This window comes from Triturus cristatus, chromosome 4_2, assembly GCF_964204655.1.
Source record: "Triturus cristatus chromosome 4_2, aTriCri1.1, whole genome shotgun sequence".
NCBI classification, from domain to species: Eukaryota; Metazoa; Chordata; class Amphibia; order Caudata; family Salamandridae; genus Triturus; species Triturus cristatus.
The window spans coordinates 785,152,757-785,173,612 of record NC_140586.1 but is presented as its reverse complement, the minus strand read 5'-3'; positions in this window follow the sequence as shown (position 1 = coordinate 785,173,612).

The following is a 20,856-nucleotide window of genomic DNA, read 5'->3' as shown; positions in this document are numbered from 1 at the left end:
CAAGCAACAAATGAAACCATGCAAACAAATTATAGCAAGGGAACCCAGTGAAATAACAAAGCTCTGGTTCGAGGTCCCACCTCAGTGGGCGTGTCGAAGTGGCAGCTGTCATGGGAGCGGTGTCCTGGACTCCTGGAGCTGGCAGCAGGGGAAGTGGCGCAATGATCGGAGGAGATCAAGGGCTACTCATGCTGTAGCCTCAGTAAGTAGCCCTTGGAGGTGGGAGGGGCTGTCGGGGCGCAATTACCAAGGTCAAGGGCTTGGTTTGTACCTTGGTAGTATCATGGTAGTTGAAACAAAAACAATTCAAAACATTTTTAAATTAGGAGAAGAGTGGTGGAGTACAAGGATAGAATGACAAACACATAAAAGGTCAGGATAAGTAGCTTCTGCTCACTGCGTGCCTTAAACTATAATCTAAGGGTGGAAATGACACAGAATGGGTAAAACCCTTTGATACATATGGCCCATGGTCTCTCTGCCCTCTTTTAAAAATTACCTCAAACTGCAGATATTTAGGTACCCTGTGGAAAGCCCACTTCAGGAGACCTCACGTTAGCGTGAACCTAATAAATGATTTTGATCATTTCATCAGAAGATGTTTACATGTGCTTGCATGGAAATAAGACACAAAGTGCAGTTTTTCCCTACAGCTTGTTTTATTCAAATTGGTGTATTTCTTTCAGCCAAATCAATCAACTATTCCTCATAGTATTTCCAGATCTCAAATTGATAAAGAGAAAAGACTGTAGAGAGTATCTCTCCTGTAATCACAATAATTGAGTGCAGACAGAATCTACTCTCGTTGTCAGCAACGTAAACTTTCGATTTATTTACTGCTCCGATTTTACTGAGCTGTACATTTCAGGTCACTACGACCCTCAAAACCAATCTTTCTAGTGTCTTACATTTACAGATGGCAGCTGTAAAATATGTTGTCCTTGAAGCAATACCTTATTCAGTGCCTTAGAAGAATATCTCATTACATTTCAGTTCAACCTCACTCTAAATCTCAAATTCTCTCTCATAGGAGGGTCTTTCTTCTTTAATGGTGTGCTTTCCTATTTCTCGCCTTCTGCAGAGAGCTCACTTTTTATGTAGACGTACTTCAAGTGAGTACTGACTTTAAGGAAATCATTGACCCGGCCAGGTTAATCAGTCGGTATCCAGGACATATAATCAGTTCCTTCGAGGCGACATGCCTGTGCCATCAGGTTGTTTGACTCATGGGCCTAATAATCCATGTAAAAGATTATTTTTGTTTTATATAGCGCTAACTCGACCCAAAGGTATCAGAGAGCTTTATATATACATGGACACCAGTTGTGTTACAGACGGACACATTCATTTTTGTTAGGCACGGGAAGATTAGGCGATTTGCCCAGAATCACAGGATGTTGAGCGTCCCTGCCGAGACTCGAACCCAGTTTCTCAGCTTCAGGTCGACCGCTCTAGCCGTTATCGACATACTGTCCCCGGGGCTCACACCACTAGCTCCACAATCCCTGATTAAGCCACTCATTCATTCATTGTGCATAGCGCTAACCCTCCGGAGCTCAATACCAAAGCTGCCATTCCTTGAATCCGGAAAGCAGGGAACCCATCCATGTCCTCCTGTCTACATGTGACTGCAAAGCAGCAGTGGATGGCTTAAGCAATACCTGACCCTACATCTAATAAATAAATATTAATCAATAATCATGTACCTGCTAGCCAATAAAACACAGACTTGGGAACGGAAACGTTGTGTTGTTATTTTCAGTTCATAAAATGCCTTTACTTTTCAGACAGATGCAGCTAAAGGCCGTGACCGTCGTCTACACGTCGACCAAAGTTTGCAAAAGAAACACTGAAAGTGCCTGAGCAGTGCCGGGTCATTTGGAGGTGATACAACCACAACCACAGCCTACTACGAGCTCCACTGTAGGAAGCAGAAGACAGGGCACCAACCGCCTCTTGCTTTACTCCTAGAATCTAGAACTACTTCCATGCCCAGAGCCGAAAAGCTCACTGAAACCAACACCCTTCAAGTCATACTTGATCTACGTGTAATGGACCCGCCTGGTAATCGACTTATTCCGCTTGCGTCCCATCCCTCGCTCCCCATCCCTCGCTCCTCTCCTATGTGCTCGCATTATTTTGAGAAGGCACTAAGTCTGCTTTCCAGAGGGCAGAGCCGCCGCTGGCTCCACCATCAGGCACACCTGTCAGCAGTGGAGTACCCCCACAGATGGCAGTGGGCTGGCCGCCCACTTGATGGCTGCCCATTGAGATTATATAAATCCACATCCACACATTCGTCTTGTCTGCTCCCCTCTGTCCCTTTTAATTTACAAAGGTCAAAGCCACCACAGGCTCCTTCACTGGAAACACCTTGTTGGCAGAAGATGGACCACTAAAGATGGCGGCAGACTTGCCATCCAGTGTATGGCAGACAGCTATGGTCGTGGTGTACCTAAAGGATATAAGTGCATGACTCAAGGTATTTTCAGTAACACCACTGGTACAGCAGGCACATCTCTCACCATATCTAACTGCCATGGCACACAATGTTTTGTTTCAATAGGGTCGGTTGTTTGTTACACTGAATCTCTTTGAATCACTGATGAGAAAACAAAGCCACACCACTCAAGTGTTTTATTCTATCTACAGACCTCATGACTGATTTAGAGTTTAGCGGAGGGGTTACTCAGTCACAAATGTGATGGATATCCCGTCTGCCTTATTACAAGTGCATTATATCCAATTTATAAAAGAATGAGTGTCAGAGCCCAAAGCTCTGCTCAGACGCCCACGGCCGGTGCTATTAGAAGTCCGAGTCTGTGTCTGTCTGTAATGCAACTGGTGCTCATGTAAAGCGTTCTGATACCTTGGGGTCGAGTTTGCACTATATAAAACTCTCCCCAAAGAAGTCTGCACACTGAATGTGTAGTCTTGAACCCATCTGGTGCATCTTTAATCCACTGCCAAACACACACTAGCCCTCTCTCTCTCTCTCGCGGGTTCCTGCTTCTTCCCTTTGTGACGGAATGTACATCAAATCAGGTGTAAGGATAAGCGGTGTAATAACTGGTGTACCACGGGAGATTGCTTGGGGAAGAGCATTATCTGAAATATATTTATGATTTTTGTATATTTATTAAACCTGGTAGAAATGAATGAATCAGACTGCAAGGCAGCGAAGACTGGCACACTGCACCATAGCAGCCAGACATACAGTTTCATTCTGGCCTTTTCCTTAACAACACTGGAAGATATATTCTTTGTTTGCTTCAAACGAACCAAGTGGAATGATATATGATGGTAAAACATGGGGAATTTGGGGGGGCAGCCGAACTCTGTGAGGTCAGCCCCCCGGGCAGATTGGAAGGGGGGTAGGGGCGAGCCGAACAGCGGCCATTTTGTTGATTGGGCTGCATTGGGAATAGCCCAATTGCAGCCCAAAGGGTGGTTATAGCCCAATGGATATATCTGGGGGTTTGGCGTGCTCCCAGCCACCATTTTAGGTTTGGTGACCTGGGGGCTGGGAGCATAGGGCAGTTAGCGTTCTTTGTGAGGTATTTGTGTGGCAGGTTAGCTATTCTGCATGGAGTATGGCCGCTGAAGATTACCGCTTCCTGGAGCCAGTTTGTTTGTTGAGCGAAGCCTCGAGGAGCGTGCGCCCAGTGAGGCACGCATCGGCAAGGGTGGCCGCCGCTGTCGCGGCCTGCTCACCCCTCAAGCGGGCTAAGAAGGGGCAGGTGATTGGAGGGGGCCATGCCTATGGGGAGAGCACGGCCCCTTTGGTGGTGCCAGCGTTGCGGTCCAGCGGGAGGGTGAAAACTGTGGCGGGGCGGGGCCCGGGGGGGGAGTGTGTCACGTATTCCCCGGCTGGGTCTCCAAAGGCTAGGGCCGCTCCTATGTCCGGAGGGCGGCCCCACGTTTGAGAAATGAGCCAGAGCCTCCCACTGTAGTAGAGGCTCAGGCGGGGATTAAGAAGGGCGGGGCTTACAGGAAGAGCGGTTTGCCACGTGGTGCCCCGGGCATGAGTGGGCCACGGGGGAGGGGCGGGAGGGCTGCCCTAGGGACGGCAAAGGCAGTGGAAAGGGAGGAGGGTGGTTGTGGGAGTAAGAAAAGGGTAGCGAGTTCAGCTGCATTTGCAGTAGGAGGATTGCAATTCAAGGGGGCTACGGTGTTGGGTGAGCAGGCAAGAAATAGGGGTCCAAATATAGAGAGTTCAGAGGGGGGCATGGGGATGCTGGCACGACTCACCCCTATTGGGCAGGGGGGCAGGAAGGAGAGGGGGTGGGGGCATGAGGGGGAGTAGAAGTTTTCCTGGGGATGGAGGAGGTTCGGGGGGGAAAGGGGAGGGTGGTACCTGGGTATTGGAGGATGAGGGGGATTGTTTGTCTGAGGGGCTGGAATCAGACGGGGCTGGCCGGGACTGGGAGGGTCTGGATATTTTCACCTCCTGGAATGAGGCAGTGCGGGTTTAGATAGGGTAGGCCAATTAGATGCATACATGTCGCAAGGGGGGTCGGTGGGTTTGGGGGCAGAGGGGCAAAGGCAATCGGGGGGGCCAGGGGAGGTGAGGAGTGGGGTTTGGGTGGGGAATCCTTGGGAGCTGGGGTTCGGGCACGGCGGTCTTGGAAAATGCGAAGAGGATAGTGTGTTTTGGATGTGGGATTGGGCACAGATGATGCAGGTAAGGCATCAGTGAGCACGGGGACGATGTTAAGATGAAAAGTGATGCAGATATACTAACGGCAGTCAAGTCAGATAAGTTAGAGAGCAAAGTGTTAAAAATAAAATGGCTGTATTATATGGGAGTAACCAAACCTTTGGGCGCGCACTTAATGCTGGCTACAATAGAGTGGATTTGGAAGGGTGAGAGTGTCGAGATGCTCAAATTTCTCCACAGGGAAGTACGTGCGAAGGAGGGATCGAAAGAGGAGGAGTATGAATTGGCCAAGCGGCTGAGGGTGCCTCTCACAATTGAGAATTGGACAGCGGCCTTTTTGATTTATGCAAGTGTTTACTGTGAAAAATACCGTGGTGCGTGGTGCTGTTTAAGTACATGTGATCAGGAAGGCCCAGATCACAGGGGGTGGATACGCATGGACTCAATATGGTGAAGAATTTAGGGCACGCATGGCATGGGACACTGAGGCAAAATGGGGGGAATTAGACATAGATTTGTGGCAACATACGATGGGGACAAGACTATTTTCAAGGCCAGCGGCTATTTTCAGGGGCGACCCACCCGGGGAAGGGGTGGGAGGTACAGGCAGAGGACAGACAGGATCAGGGAGGGCCTGCTGGGATTTTAATAAGGGAATGTGCACTCAGGAGTTTTGTAGATTTTGGCATGGCTGCTCGAAATGTGGAGGCAGACACGCCTTGGTTAATTGTTTCGGGGGTGGGCAGGGTCAGCAAGGGGGTCAGCAGTGGCAGCAAGGGGGGGGTTTAATACAGGCAGCAGCAGCCTTTCGCAGGCGGGCGGGGGGCTAAGTGGCCTGGGCCAAAGGACTCATACGCCGGTTAGGGCAGACAAATTAGCAGCAGCCTTACGGGGTTACGGCAACCGGGAAGCTGCAGAACGATTGCAGGCAGGTTTTCAGGAGGGCTTTAGACTAGGGTATGGGGGACCTAGGACGCGAAGGTGGGCGGACAATTTACAATCTGCAAAAGAGCACCCTTGGATAGTGTAGGAAAAATTGGACAAAGAGGTGCGCGAGGGCAGCATGGCGAGCCCATTTGACGATTGGCCATTGGAAAATTTGATTGTGTCTCCCATAGGAGTGGTCCCAAAAAAGGAACATGGGCAATTCCGTTTAATTCAGCATTTGTCGTGGCCAGAAAAGAGTTCCGTGAACAATTTCATTGGTGAAAGGGAGGCTACGGTTTCTTATTTGTCAGTTCATGTGGCCATGTCACTGGTAGTGACCGCGGGCGCAACGGCGATGATGGCAAAGTGTGACATAAAATCAGCTTTCCGCTTGCTTCCAGTCCACCCGGATGATTGGGATCTTCTGGGCATCCATTTCAATGGTAAATGGTACGTGGATAAAGCATTACCGATGGGCTGTTCTATGTCTTGCGCACTGTTTGAGTGCTTTAGCACGTTTCTTCAGTGGTTGTTTTCAGAGCAGATGGGTCACGAGCTGGTAACACACTACCTGGATGACTTTTTTTTTGTGGGCACCTCAGACTCCATGGACTGCCAGGTTGCTCCCGGCAGATTCAAAGAGATCATGAGGAAACTTGGAGTGCCTTTGGCACCGGAGAAGACAATGGAGCCCTGCACGGCTCTTTCCTTTTTGGATATTGAGTTGGATTCTCAACTTCCCAAGGATAAAAAGCAGCAAATGTTGGGGCTGCTGGCCACAAATTTGGCAACGGGCAAAGTTACAGTAAGGGAGATTAAGGTGCTGCTGGGTCATCTCAACTTTGCTTGCAGAGTAGTGAGAGTAGGGAGGACGTTTTGCAGACGACTGGGCAGGGCACTTGCAGGGCAGAGACCTCCACACCATCATGTGCGCCTGTCTGCGGGAGTGAGGGAAGATTTGCGGATGTGGCAGTTTTTCCTACAGGATTTCAATGGCATTCCTTTGATGTGGGAGGGGGACATGGTGTGGGATTTCCAAATTGTTTCTGATGCAGCGGGTCACAAGGGCTTTGGACTCTATTGGCAAGGAAAATGGTGTGCTGAACAGTGGCCTGCTTAGTGGGTTGGGGGTAGGAGTATTGCATTTTTGGAGTTCTTTCCCCTGGTTGTGGCAGTCACACTATGGGGGGAACAATTGTCACACAGGAAGGTGACTTTCAGGATTGATAACATGGCGGTTGTGGAAATTGTAAACCGCCAGTCTGCCAGGTATGAACAGGTTTTGAAGTTATTTAGGGTGTTCGTTTTGGGATGTTTATGTCATTATATCGCCTTTATAGCTTTGCATGTGCCAGGAGTGTACAATGACATAGCGGATGCTTTATCTCGTTCACAGTGGGCGAGATTCCGTGGGCTAGCCAAGGACGCAGACACAACTCCGACCCCTATGCCACAGCGGTTGTGGTACGTAGGCAACACAGGATGTTGCAGCTGGTTTTAGGGTCCCGGGCACAACCCACGGGGATGGCATACAGGCTAGCTTGGGAAGAATTTCTGCTCTCTGGAGCGCGGCGGCGGACTTCGTTAGAGCATAGAAGGGAAGATGTGATACAGTTTATGCTGGATTTGATTGACAAAGGGCTTTCAAGGGTGATGATTGCAGGGAAGCTAGCAGGAATTGCATTTGTAGGTAAGCTGTTATGGGGTTATGCGCCATTCATGGGGAAATCGGCTCACGGATGTTGGAGTGGTGGGCTCAGGAGCAAGGCCGGGTAGGCAGGTCGAGGAATCCTCTGTCTTGGGCTCTGCTGGGTAGGGTGATAGAGGTTTTGCCAGGGATATGTACAGACAGTTATGAGTCATGCCTTTTTCCACAATGATGGTTTGGATGTTTTTTGGGGCGTTTAGAGTATCAGAATTGTTAGGTAAAAAAGTTGGGGTGGGATCGAATGGGGGTATGTGGTAACGAGTCAGGATAGAGTTTGCATATGGCTGCGAAAATCTAAAACTGATCAGAGGGTCGTGGGAAAATGGGTGTCCCTCCAGGCTTCCGATCCACAGTTGACTTGCCCTTGCAGGTGGGAAGCAAAGTGGAGGGCACTAGCTGACGGTCAGGCTGGATTGTTTTTTGTACATTCAAATGGTTGGAGACCCACAGCGTTTCAATTATTAGCAGTTTTGCGGAAAGCGCTGGTAGAGTTGGGGATTGATGGCAGGGGTTTTGGGACTCATTCTTTCAGGATTGGGGCGGCATCGGAAGCAAGTAGCAGGGGATCGGGCGGGGGGACATTATGAGGTTGGGGAGATGGTCCTCAGATTGTTACAAACGATATGTTTGCAGCGCAGCAGGGTGGGATGTAGCGCGGTTCTGTTTCTTTCCCCTGTTCATTTAATTTTTCTCGTTTCAGGTTTGGTGATTGGACCCCTCGGCAGGGAGATATCAATTTGGATAGTGGGACATTGATTTGTGAAGTGGGCACTGGTCCAGGCCCATGCCAGTTACTTTGGAGAACATTTGGGTTTCAATAAAGATTTGTTTAAAGTTTCTTGGAGGGGAAGGGGGGCATGCGCTGGAAAGAGCTGGTGCAGGTTTTGAATGGCGTGTTGGTGGCTGGTAGGTGCCCCAACATTTTGTTGCTACATCTGGGTGAGAACGACATGGTCAGGGAAACAGGGCTAGTGTTAATGAGGAGCATGAAGCGGGACCTGGCCTTGATAAAACGTCAGTGGTCTGGATGTTCTGCCATTTGGACAGAATTTGTTCCCTGTAGAGTTTGGAGAGGAGCTGTTAATCCTGGGACAGTGCCCAAGGCGCGGAGGAAACTCAATACAGAAATGGAGCTTTTTGTAGGGAACTTGGTTTTGCGAGGATTGCTCATAGAGACATCAGATTTGACACAGCGGAGTTCTTCAGGGGTGATGGAGTTCACTTGTCATGGATGGGCATGGATTTGTATTTGTTGGAAATCAGAGTCCTGGCTAGGATGTTGAATGTTCAGAGGCGCTAAAGGGGCATTGCTATGAGGTCAGGGGGGCAGGAAAATGGGGAGGCGGTGTTTCCGCCTACTCTCCCGCCTTTTCCTGGGTAGCGGGGTTGTTAAAAGTTGGCCAAGATTGGCAGAAGATTTTAATTAAGTGTTGGTAGTTTGTGAGCAGGGGAAGGGAAAGAGTAGGCAGGTAGGTTAAGTTTAGACTAGATGTTTGGTCGTTACAGCTACACAAAGGCAGGTAGGGGTTTGGGTCATTGGAGGGCAGGATTTGTAAATTAAATTAAATGCAATATTTTGTAATATGGTTGTTATGTAATGTTATTATTGTTATCGGCAGGGTGGGGATTTGATGTGGGGATCGTAGGGGTGTGGGGGGAACAGGGGATCAGTTATTTTATGTAAAGTGAGGTTTTAGTTTTTTAAGGCAGTTGCCAGTGTTGATCATTGTGATATGCACCTGTTTCAATAAAGCGGCCTTTTACACACACACGAAATTGGTCTCGGTTTGGCTTGTCCCCCTCCCTCCCAATATTTTAATTGCTGCTTTCAAAGGGAATGCTTGTAATTACTAGACAAAATCTGCAAGAGAGGAAAAAGGAAAAGCCATCTTGCCAATTAAATATTTCACTCTGTTTAGTTGTCAAACATTTTTATTAGACCTTGTTTACTTTTTGTTGCAGATAGGAAGGGCTCTGGGGAACTCATAGTTCTAATGAGGCAAGAGAAGAACGAAACCCACTGAATTACCTTGGTGTTCATGCACTTATCCAGACAGGTATACCAGCGATTTGTAAACAATGCAAGAAATGCCTAGTTCTGAAATGGTGTATCATAAAAGATAGTGACACCAATTAAAACAGCCGAGCCCACAAAGCATGATGGAGCTGCTAAACTCCACCCGTCATGAATGAGACATGTATGATTCTCTCGCTGCTCCAATCACAAAGCCTACCATTACACACCTCAGACTGTGTCCTTGCTTTTTACATCACCAAAATGTCTGACATGATTACCAAAAGTTACTTCAATTCACCAAACCTTAAAGAGGGTCTTGGCTTTAGTCCCGGATTAATGATTGATTTAAAACAATGAAAATTCTGTTTGTTAAAATATATTGGATAAAATGTGAATATGAACAGGCAAATGGGCAGAACATTCCCTTTTGAAGCCCCCAGTAGGCCTGCTGCTTGTCAGATTTAGTTGACATTGTAAGTTATCACATGAAGTCAAGAGGCCTTAAATTCTAGCTGCCAATTTTCATATCCTTTCCAGTGTTTATTTAAAAAACAAAAACAAAAAAATAAGTGCCAGGGCTCTCGTCAGGGGGTTGCTGCATCTTGCATCACATATTGACCCTGTTATGCTAACGATGATACTAAGAACACAACGACTAGCCGCCACACTCCTGTAAGTGTGATAACTCGGACTATTTCAAGCCCTCAGCGCTATAAGAAGGCTTGGGCGGCAGTTAATAGTCATTTTCGATGTATATTAAATTAATATTTAAGTGTTGTTTAGTCATCTCTGAATTAGACTATCACAAGCTCTGGTGTTGACAATTAAGTGCAGTTGCTGAGCACCAGAAACCACCAGCTCAAATAAAGCACTAACAGTGGCTATCTTGTGAAACAATAAGTGCTGGGGCTCTTGTCAGGAGGCAAATTGCACCAGCCCATTGCTCTTATTAGCGCTGCCTATGACAGAACTAACTATGAAATCCTACAACTGGGGAGAAGATGTGTCGTAACAGCTAGAGCTGCTGACTTTGGAGCTGGGAAACTATGGTTTGGGTCTCAGCATAAGCTCAACAACCTGTGATTCTGGGCAAATCACTTAATCTGCCCGTGCCTACAGAAAATGAATGTGTTAACTGGTGCTCTGATACCGTTGGATCGAGTTCGCACCATAACTGCTGGTGTTCACGATTAGCTCCCAGTGCCAAGCACCAAAAAACACTGGCCCAAATTAAGCACTGCCCCAGGGCCATTATTAGTTCCCGGAGGGGGGGCTATGCCCCCCTCCTTTTCCTTGTAAGCGACTGTGCCCCGGGGAGGTGGAGGTTGCTGGGGCCGAAAACTGCCCAGGGAGGGAGGCCATGGGATCCCCCTCCCCCTTTTCTTTTTATTGGCCTGTCCCCAGGGCCTAAATCAGCCCAGAAGGGGATGGCGTGCCCCCCCAATTTTTAACTTGCCTGTGCTCTGGGGGGGGGGGGCGGTCTCCGGGGACTAAAACAGCCCTGGGAGGGGGGCCCCATGCCCCCTCTCCCTTTTCAACACTGGCCCAGCTGAGTTAGTGGTCCCTGGGGCCATAATCAGCATACAGGAGCAACATTTTGTTTTACATTTTTGCTATGGATCCGCAGATCTACCACAAAATCGGGGTAAATTAAATTACTCTAACACCCTACCTAGGGGCTCAGGGTGTTCCTACCCTGCCACCTATTGTTTTCCCATCTTGCCCCCTTATGTATTATTTTTTACTCTTTCCTTGGGACTCGGACTGAGTCTGAGCCCCAAGATGACACACGCCTAGTTGAAGTGTTGGCAGCCAATCAGATCTCAGCATGAGACCTGTCGGATCTGTGGAGGGTCGGCAATCCTAGATATGTATCAATAATTTTTCTATAATAACTCCAAAACTACTGAACACATTTACACACCAAAGTACAAAACAGCTCTTTCTGGACCTAGAGCTTCTGCCAAATGTGGTGTAATCCCGTTCAGCAGTTCAGGCTATAGGCATTTTCAAAATACCTCTGGGAAATTGCATGGGGAAACGCATTTTGGGACCCCCCTTCTTCTCAGCCCCCACTTGACATTTCACCCCAAAACTTTACATTATCCACAGAACCACTCACATACCCACCCACACTCTTATACAGCCTCTCATACACCCAATCACACACCCACTCACACACATGCAACCACTCACATACCCATTCACAAGTACTCACACAACCACTCACTCATCCATAGAGACACACACACACCCACTCACTCATACAGGCACTTTCACAACCAGTCACTCACCCGTACAGCTACTCATACAACCAGTCACTCACCCATACATCCAGTCACAGCAAACTCCCCTGTACAGCTACTCACACACCCACTTATTCACCCATACAGCCATTTACACGCCCACTCACTCACCCATACAGCCTCTCAACATGCCACACACCCATACAACCACTCACACACCCACATAACCACTTACATACCCATCCATACAAGCACGCCCACATCTGCACATTCACCCAAAGAGCCATTCACTCAGACACTTATTCTCCAATTCAGCCACACACAAATATCAACTCACTTTACCAAACACTCACCCATACAGATACTTACACTCCCAGTCACTCACTTATACAGCCATTCAGACACCCACTCACTCACCCATGCAATCATTCTCATACCCACTCACTCATGCATACAGCCACTCACTCACCCATACAGCCACTGACATATCTACTCATTCACCAATACAGCCACTCACACAGCCAACAACTATTCACACACCCACTTATACAGCCACTCACGCAAGAACTCACACACAGATATACACACAGTTACACAGCCACTCACATACCATATGTTAGAAGTAGTTTCACTCATTAGTAGTACACCTAGTATATCATTAAAACTTTTGTAGTAGCTTAGTATATATGTTTAACAATCTTAAACTCTTAGAAAAAATACACTCACTGGATGATGTCATCAGTGATGTCATTTGACATGTCAGCAGTGATGTCACTGACCATGTAATGAGTGATGGAGTATGTGAGGTCATAAGCAGTGCATTGCGGGGAGTAAGTTATATTTAGCTCAGGTAACTATAACTGCTGAAATTTGAGCCAAACTATAGCACCCCTGTAACCTTTGTTTTTTTCAGGGAATATATATATATAAATATATTTATATGTTAAGCAAAAGAAGACATGGAGCACTACCAGGGTATGTAGACGATGTTTAATCTCAGCAAACACATTTCGGCATAATGCCCTTTTCAATGCAGTTGATTAAAGTGAAGTCGGCACACAATATTCAGTTTTAAAGTCAAGGGAATCACTCCCCATTGGTAGAAGTCGCGAATGGGCAGTGAATGCAGCTGTCTATCCAATTTTGTATTCAGTTGGCTGCCATACTAGTGTGACAGTGTTGAATAAGTACACAGATGGTGGGACCTGTATTTTAATTTCTTGTTTGATATTCAACACAATGCCTAGTATGCTTTTGTTTTCCATCCATTCGACATACAGGAACAAGTTCTCATAAGTCACACAAGTGGCCAATGCCAAGGTATATACTCCCACTTTGGCTGCAACTATCATCCAAAATATTGTGTTGCTTCACTAGCAAAGCCCCTAATCGCAGCCGCTGCACTGGGGATTAATCCGCTGGCGTCAACTAATGTACAGAGATCTATGATTATAAGTTATTCAAAACCTTTTGATTCGATGGGGAAAACCCAGCTGTGGCAGTTCTGGCAGTCAGAATACGTCTTCCAAATCATGTCCATCAACTGCTGCCACCCGGAAGACTCGTGCTTCTGTAAAGGTGAGGGTGGACTCACTTGTCATATGATAGTGTTGAATAAATCCACAGATGGTGATCCCGATATTTTCATTTCATGTTTGACATTCAGCACAATGCCCATTATGCTTTTGTTTTCCTCCAATGTATATACACCTCAGTGAATATATATATTTATACATATATAAATGTATATATAATTATATATATATATATTATAAATATATAAATGTATATATAATTCAGTGGAAAAAAAAAATATATATATACATATATCCCAATGTCAACAGCTCCTTCTGGACAGCTGGCCCCTTGGAAAGTGGCGTACACGCCAGCGGAGCGGCTGGCAATCAATAAGTTACAAAATCCCAAGTACGTACGCTCTCAGACTAACAAATGACAAATCCAAATATGATCGCGACCAGGTTTATTCCACAACGCGTTTCGACTGCGTCCGCAGCCTTGCTCACGTGAAAACCGTGCAAATACAAAACATCGTGCACCTGTATGCAACGGACATGACATCTGGTGCAACAGAGTCGAAACAGGACTACGTGCGTGAAAACAGCCGCCATCTTGTGAGTACCAGCACGTAATGATTCATGTGGAGAAAACATAGTGAAACACAGAAGCAGTGTAAGTTAGCCTGGAGACAGAGTGCTTTTCTACAAATAAGAATAGAAAGTAAATACCTATATGTAAAGCAAGCTAATAGTATTAGTGTTAGGAGGCCAGATTCCAATTCACAGAAAAAGTAAAAAGGCACAATGGCTAGTGATAGAGGTATTATCTGCCTGATAACGTTGCTGGCGCTTGACGTGAATGGATGTGCTTATATAAGCATCAACATGACAGTAGCGCAAAATTATCTAATGTCACTGTATCTTAGTCAGTGCAAATGCAGCGCATGGACAAATGACCATGCTCCTGATACGGTAATCTCGAGAAAGACCCAAATAGGTATCTGCAGTAAACACTCTCAAACAAATAGAGGGAAAAAGGGGGCTGATCAATAATAATCTATCTTATTATTATTAAAGGTCCAGCATACATGCCCATCAATCAGTGAAAACAAAGAGGTATGCAGTTCCTAAAGTTAGCGCAAGGTGTGTTAGAATCACTAAAAGATACCAGGGTGATACTGTGAAAATTATGAAATGGGCAGGAGTGAAGGTTACTCCTTCTGGAAAAGAAGACCCTCACACACCCAACAAGCGGGTGTCTTGCTTCATCACCGGGTCTTTGCTCCTTATCGGGCCGGCGGTGCAATGCCCGATCAGGCACCCAATGGGGCCTTCCTATCGGAGATCTTTATTTCCAACGCCGATGAGTGAGGTGTGTGGGGGGGGGGAGTTAATTTTAATAGTTGGTGTAGGTGCATGTGAGGTGAAAGGTGAGTGTACTAAAACAGGGGTAGGTGATCCACTTCAAACAATTTTAATAAAGCATGGTCACCATCCTGATTAAAATCAAAATAATCCGCACATCTCTCACCTTTAGGTGTGTGAGAAAACGTGCTAAAAGGATCAAAGGGTCAACATGTTTCTTGCCTTGTATTATATTAAATGGCAATTCTTCAGGACCAATGAAAAAGATACGGCTACCTGCACCTTTTTGGTGGTGGCCACAACCTCTAAGAGGTATCAATGGTGGATACACGTACAGCACCCTAAAAATGTGTGGTACCACGAGTAAAAAAACACAACCTGCGGAAGAAAAAGGAAAATTACAAGTAAAAGCATTATAATAAAAACCAATCCGAGACATCAGGTTAACTTTAGACAATAGGTGATGTCAAAAATGAAACCGTGACATGCGTCGATTGTGAGCAATTGTTTGTAGGACTTACTTAGGGCTATCAGCAGCAAATTAATTATAAACCAACTCAAAGACCAGCCCAGGAAAGGCTGCGTCAAATTATCAAGAGTAGTGTCGCAAAACTCACCCTCGTAGGCTGTGATGAATACGAGGCCAGGGTGGGAGAGCACTAAATTTTAGTGTCCTAGAATAAGGAAGGCAGATAAAACAACAAACAGGTAAGGAGAAAAGTAGAACAAACATTGTAAGGTATTGAAACCTATGTTGCATTAAACCTCATGGTATATTGGGGTACAGAGGAAACATTCTGCAACTGAGACCCCACAATGGCATAAGCAACTCGAGTGGTGAAAAAATGCAATGTCACTAAAGGGTTAAAAATGCACTTGACTGTGTTGATTGCCCGTGGACCAAAGGGTACATGAGGGACTGGGTTGAGTCGCTCAAGTACCTAACAGCGACCGACAAGAGAGTAGTAATGCTGTAACACAAGCCCCACAGGGATAATGACCCTTAACTGGAGGCAAATCCCACAGCATTCTTTGTGACCTAATAGTTGGTTTCTTAGGTCTAGTGTGTATTAGTAAATCTTTCAGATTACTAGTGCGTTTGAATGCGAACCTGGGAATTTCTAAATCCAAGTCACCAGTATTGAGAATCCCCCAGTGTTTTTTAATGATCCTGTTGGAATCAGGGGTAAAAGTGGTGACACACGTAATGGATTGATCAGGTTCCTTGATGTTAATGTCTAACAAGCTCTCTCTGTTATTGTTTCTTGCTCATTTGCGAGCTCGTGACACTACTTGTGTGGGATAGTCTCGCTTGATCAGATCATTCATGAGGGTCGCGGACTCTTTCTGGTAGTCTGCTACAGAGCTGCAGTTCCTTCTGATACGCAAAAATTGCCCAAAGGGCAAATTTTCCCTGAACGACTTTGGATGATAACTGCTGAATAAGAGGAGGCGTTTCCTATCTGTAGGTTTACGGTACAGACTCGTAGTGATCTTGTCTCCTTCAAGTCGGACAAGTAGATCCGGGAAGGGAACTTCTGTGCCAGAGATAGTATGGGTAAATCTCAGATAGGGGTTTAAGGTGTTGATCCAAGTACAAAATTCTGTAAATTTCGTATAGTCTCCTCTCCACAGGATCAGGATGTCGTCAATAAATCTTTTCCAGAGCAGTACATTCGCCGAGTAGGGATTGGTAGAATGATGGATTTCCCTAGCTTCGAAAGCCGACATGTACATACATGCTAGACTTGGCGCGAATGTACTGCCCATGGAAGTACCTTGGGTTTGATGGTACAATTGTGTGTTGTACTCAAAGAAGTTTTGAGTAAGGGCCAGGCTAGCGCATTCCATTATAAATGGTACAGGTGTAGTGGGAATACGCTCACTGCTACTCAGAACATCCTCGATGACCTGGAGAGTGGCTTGTTGGGGTATGTTGGTATATAACGCCTCAACATCCAATGTCAGCAAAAGGTTTATCTCCTGTGGGTGTTGGATACCCTCCAGGAGGCGGAGAACGTCAGTGGTGTCTCGGATGTACGAAGGAGTAGTTCTGACCAGGGGCTGGATGAAATGGTCAACAAACTGCGACAAAGGTCCCAGAATGGATCCTATGCCTGACACGATAGGTCGTCCAGGCACTGGAGATGTCCCTTTATGAATTTTGGGAAGGCAATAAAAGAAGGGGATCACTGGTTCCTTTGCTATGAGGAAGTTAGCTTCTTTCTTAGAGATCCAGCCTTCTAACTCAGCTGTGGAGACCATAGAGTCTATCGTCCTGGTCAACTGTGGGGTAGGGTCTTCCTTAATGGGCGTGTAATATCTTGTGTTGTTAAGTTGTCTACGACATTCGATATCGTAGTCAACTGAGGACATGATGACAGTCGCCCCACCCTTATCTGCTTGTTTTATTACAATAGTGTTGTCATTAGCCAGATCTCTTATAGCCAACGACTCACTAGTAGACAAGTTCTGGAAGGGCACTCGATTGGTATCCATATTAAGATCGTTTAGGACTGCCTTCTCAAAAGCCATTACTTCCGGCGGGACCATACTCCTTGTGGGCGTGAAGGTTGATGGTCTATGGAGCCCTGAGTCATAGCCACTAGGCGGCGGATGATCTTGAAACAACGCCTTTAGCCTAATCTTGCGAAATACATTCTGGACCTCACAAGTGTCACGAAATCTGTCTGTCTTAGGTGTAGGGACGTAGCCCAGACCTTTCTGGAGCACTCTTTCTTCCACAGGAGTAAGAACTCTGGTGGATAGATTGATCATCAATCTCTCTTGTCCCTGGTTTGGCTCCTGGTTTCCACTGTTCTGGGAGGTTGTTCCTGCCATTGCACTCTTTTTTGTTGTCGCCCTCTTCTGCGCCCTCTTCCTCTGCCCCAGCCTCTGTCTAAAAAAGGTTGTTCAGCCCTAGGTGGGAAGAAGGGCGGGGGAGGGCCTTGATGGTACATAGGATATTGCCAAAAGGGGGGTCCCTGATAAGGAGGCATGTTAAATGCCGGATAGCCTGGTGGCTGGAAATTCCCATTTCATCATTTTCACAGTATCACCCTGGTATCTTTCAGTGATTCTAACACACCTTGCGCTAACTTTAGGAACTGCATACCTCTTTGTCATCTGCAGTAAACAAGCACGAATTGTCATAGAGGATATGGTCGAAAGGTATAGGCATAGTGCTCAATGTGAACCAATTGCAACATGCAAATTATGAAGAAAAGTTATATGTCCACTAATAGCGGACAACCAACAGCACACTTATCCTGTTACTCTCTGTTCCCAATCTCCAAGGTGTCCAGTCGCATATTAAGTGCCCAAAGATATCATAGTGGTGATAAAGGGACATCGAAGAAAAGGTTAGGCAACCTGTGTAGTGGGTAGGTACCTTCCTTCTCTCCTGCAAAAGAAACATAATACATGAAATTAGAATTTTAAAATGAATGACAATTTCCAATACAGCTAATGATTGAGGAAAGACTTATGTTTTCACTCACGTAGTCCTGTTTCGACTCTGTTGCACCAGATGTCATGTCCGTTGCATATAGGCGCACGATGTTTTGTATTTGCACGGTTTTCACGTGAGCAAGGCTGCAGACGCAGTCGAAACGCGTTGTGGAATAAACCTGGTCACGATCATTTTGGATTTGTCGTTTGTTAGCCTGAGAGCGTACGTACTTGGGATTTTTGTAACATATATACATATATATATATATTCACTAAAAAAACCATAGGTTTCACACACGTTATAGTTAGGAATTATCATTTAAAAAACCTTGCAAATTCACTGAAAGAACCATAGGTTTCACACATGTTCTAGTTAGCTAGACATTTCACTCGTAAAAAACCATTGAAATTCCACCGTTATAATTAGTTCAGCTAACTATAACTCGTGCGATCGCAATCCACTGCTGATGACGTCACATATTACATCACTGTATTCACTAAGATACTGTTAATAAGTCAGTTACAAAATTAATTTTACAAAAAAACCCATCCATTTAGACACTTATTTACCCATTTATTCTTCCATTAACCTTTACATATACATATATAAAAAATATTTATTTTTCAGAAGGACACGTATTCACTGGATGATGTCATCAGTGATGTCATTTGAGATGTCATCAGTGATGTCATGAGTGATGTCACTGACCATGTCATGAGTGATGTAATATGTGACGTCATCAGCAGTGGATTGCGATCGTGCGAATTATAGTTAGCTGAACTAACTATAACGGGGGAATTTCAATGGTTTTTTACAAGTGAAATGTCCAGCTAACTAACTAGCAAGGTTTTTTAAATGCTAATTCCTAACTATAACGTGTGTGAAACCTATGGTTTTTTTAAGTGAATTTGCAAGGTTTTTTAAATGCTAAGTTATGTATGTATTATTATATTTTTTATATATTTATTTTACAATAAACTACCTATGTATATAGTTATAGATTGACTGTATCCTGTAATATGGAATGGTTCGTTTAAAATGTTTTTTTTTTTTTTTAAGGTTTTGACATGTAACCACCAATCAGAATTACGCACGCGCACGTTAGGGTGCGCGCACCGTGCGCGCACATAGATATTTATGTACTTTTAACTGCAATTTTCTCAGGAACTACTGAACAGATTGACACCATATATGCAAAAGGCACATGCCTGACCTGAGAACTACCTCTTTGCCAAATTTCAAGTAATTCTTTTCAGCCGTTCGGGCTGTTCCTTCGACTAAAGGTCCTATTGAAAATGCATGGGGAAAATGTGTTTTGGGACCCCCCTTTTTTCTCAGCCCCCGCTTGACGAATCACGCCGAGACTTTCAGGGTAGGAGCTGAGCGGAGCGCGCCATTAGTTTTGAAAATTTCGCAAGGATTTCAGATTTCTTATGGGAACTCAGTCCTAACTATAACTATCTACTGGCAACCGCCAGTAGATAAAAAAAAAAAAAAAATATATATATATATATATATATATATATATATATATATATATATATATTCACTGAAAAAGACGTAGACGATCACAGGGACATTATAGTTCAGAAATAGAATAAAAAAGACTGTATAAATTAACTGGAAAAAAACAAAGGTTACAGGGACGTTATAGTTAGGCTCAGATTTCACCCGTACAAAAACATAGACATTCAGCAGTTATAGTTACCCGAGCTTACTATAACTTACGCCCCATAATGTACTGCTTATGACCTCACATATTACATCACTCATGATTTCGTGCCAAGTGGAGCTGGTATTAAAAGAGCACCGATACCTTTTGCAGTAGTAGGCTGTATCTAAAAGCATAGAGATATCCTTAGTAGAGATACCCTTGGTAGTAGTAGGCCATACCCATGTTTAAAGGACTACTTGACTGGATGTGTGACTAGACTGTATCAGTACTTGGCTGCATATCTAAATAGATAGATACATACATTCTTTATTGTGCAATTATTTAAAATCATTACAGTAAAACCATAAGTTTATTTGTGCATGTCAGTGCGTTATCAAAAGTTACAAGGACTATGAGAACATCAACACTGGGCTGGGGGTAAAAATTACTAAAATTCAGAAAAATATTATTGATATGGTCGCACTTGTTGCCCCTAGATGAATATCAAGCATAGCCCCCAATCCATCTGCAATGTAACATGGTGAATCACTGGTTAAAATGCAGTTACTAAATAGTTGCTCAGTTGCAGATCAATTACCTACACAACATTTTCCAGAGGTGCCATCTTGTAGGATTTCGATGTAGCCAAGGTGACGCTGTTATCAAAATCTGAAATTCAGAAAAATATGTTTAAAACGGTCATTAATCTGTTCAATAATATATTAATCTGAAGTGCAAGTGTTAAAGTGCATAAAGCAACTAAAGTGCACTTGTTGCTTCTAGATGGATTATGAAAATGACCCACAGGCCACCTGTAGTGTGACATGGCAAAACCCTAGTTAAAATACAGTTACTAAAAAGGTCCTTAGTAGCAGATCATTTAACTAAACAACATTTTCCAGAGGTGTAGTCTCATGAGATTTCTATATGGCCAAGGGGACGCTGGTGTTAAGAAGCATCACAAAGAACAAGGGGGCACTTTTTTATTACAGTTAGTCTTTCATTGACGCTGGGGTTAAACAGGAGGAAAGTTGTCGGGCTCTTCTGTTAAATAGGGCATCTTTGGCAGTCTTTTAAGGCAAAATGTCAGGTTCTCCTAAGGGTGATGCCAGTGAATGTCAGGAATTGAGCTGCCAGCTGTGAAGACTCACCTTTCAGGCATGATTCGACAGCTCCACAACATGTTCTAACGCACGCCATATTGGAAGCATTCAAAAATTCCTGAGATGGAGCAGCTTTTCACATGTCTAAAGAATATGAGTTGATGATTCTTCCTGCTTTGCATTGAGTCTGCAGCATCTGTCCTACTCC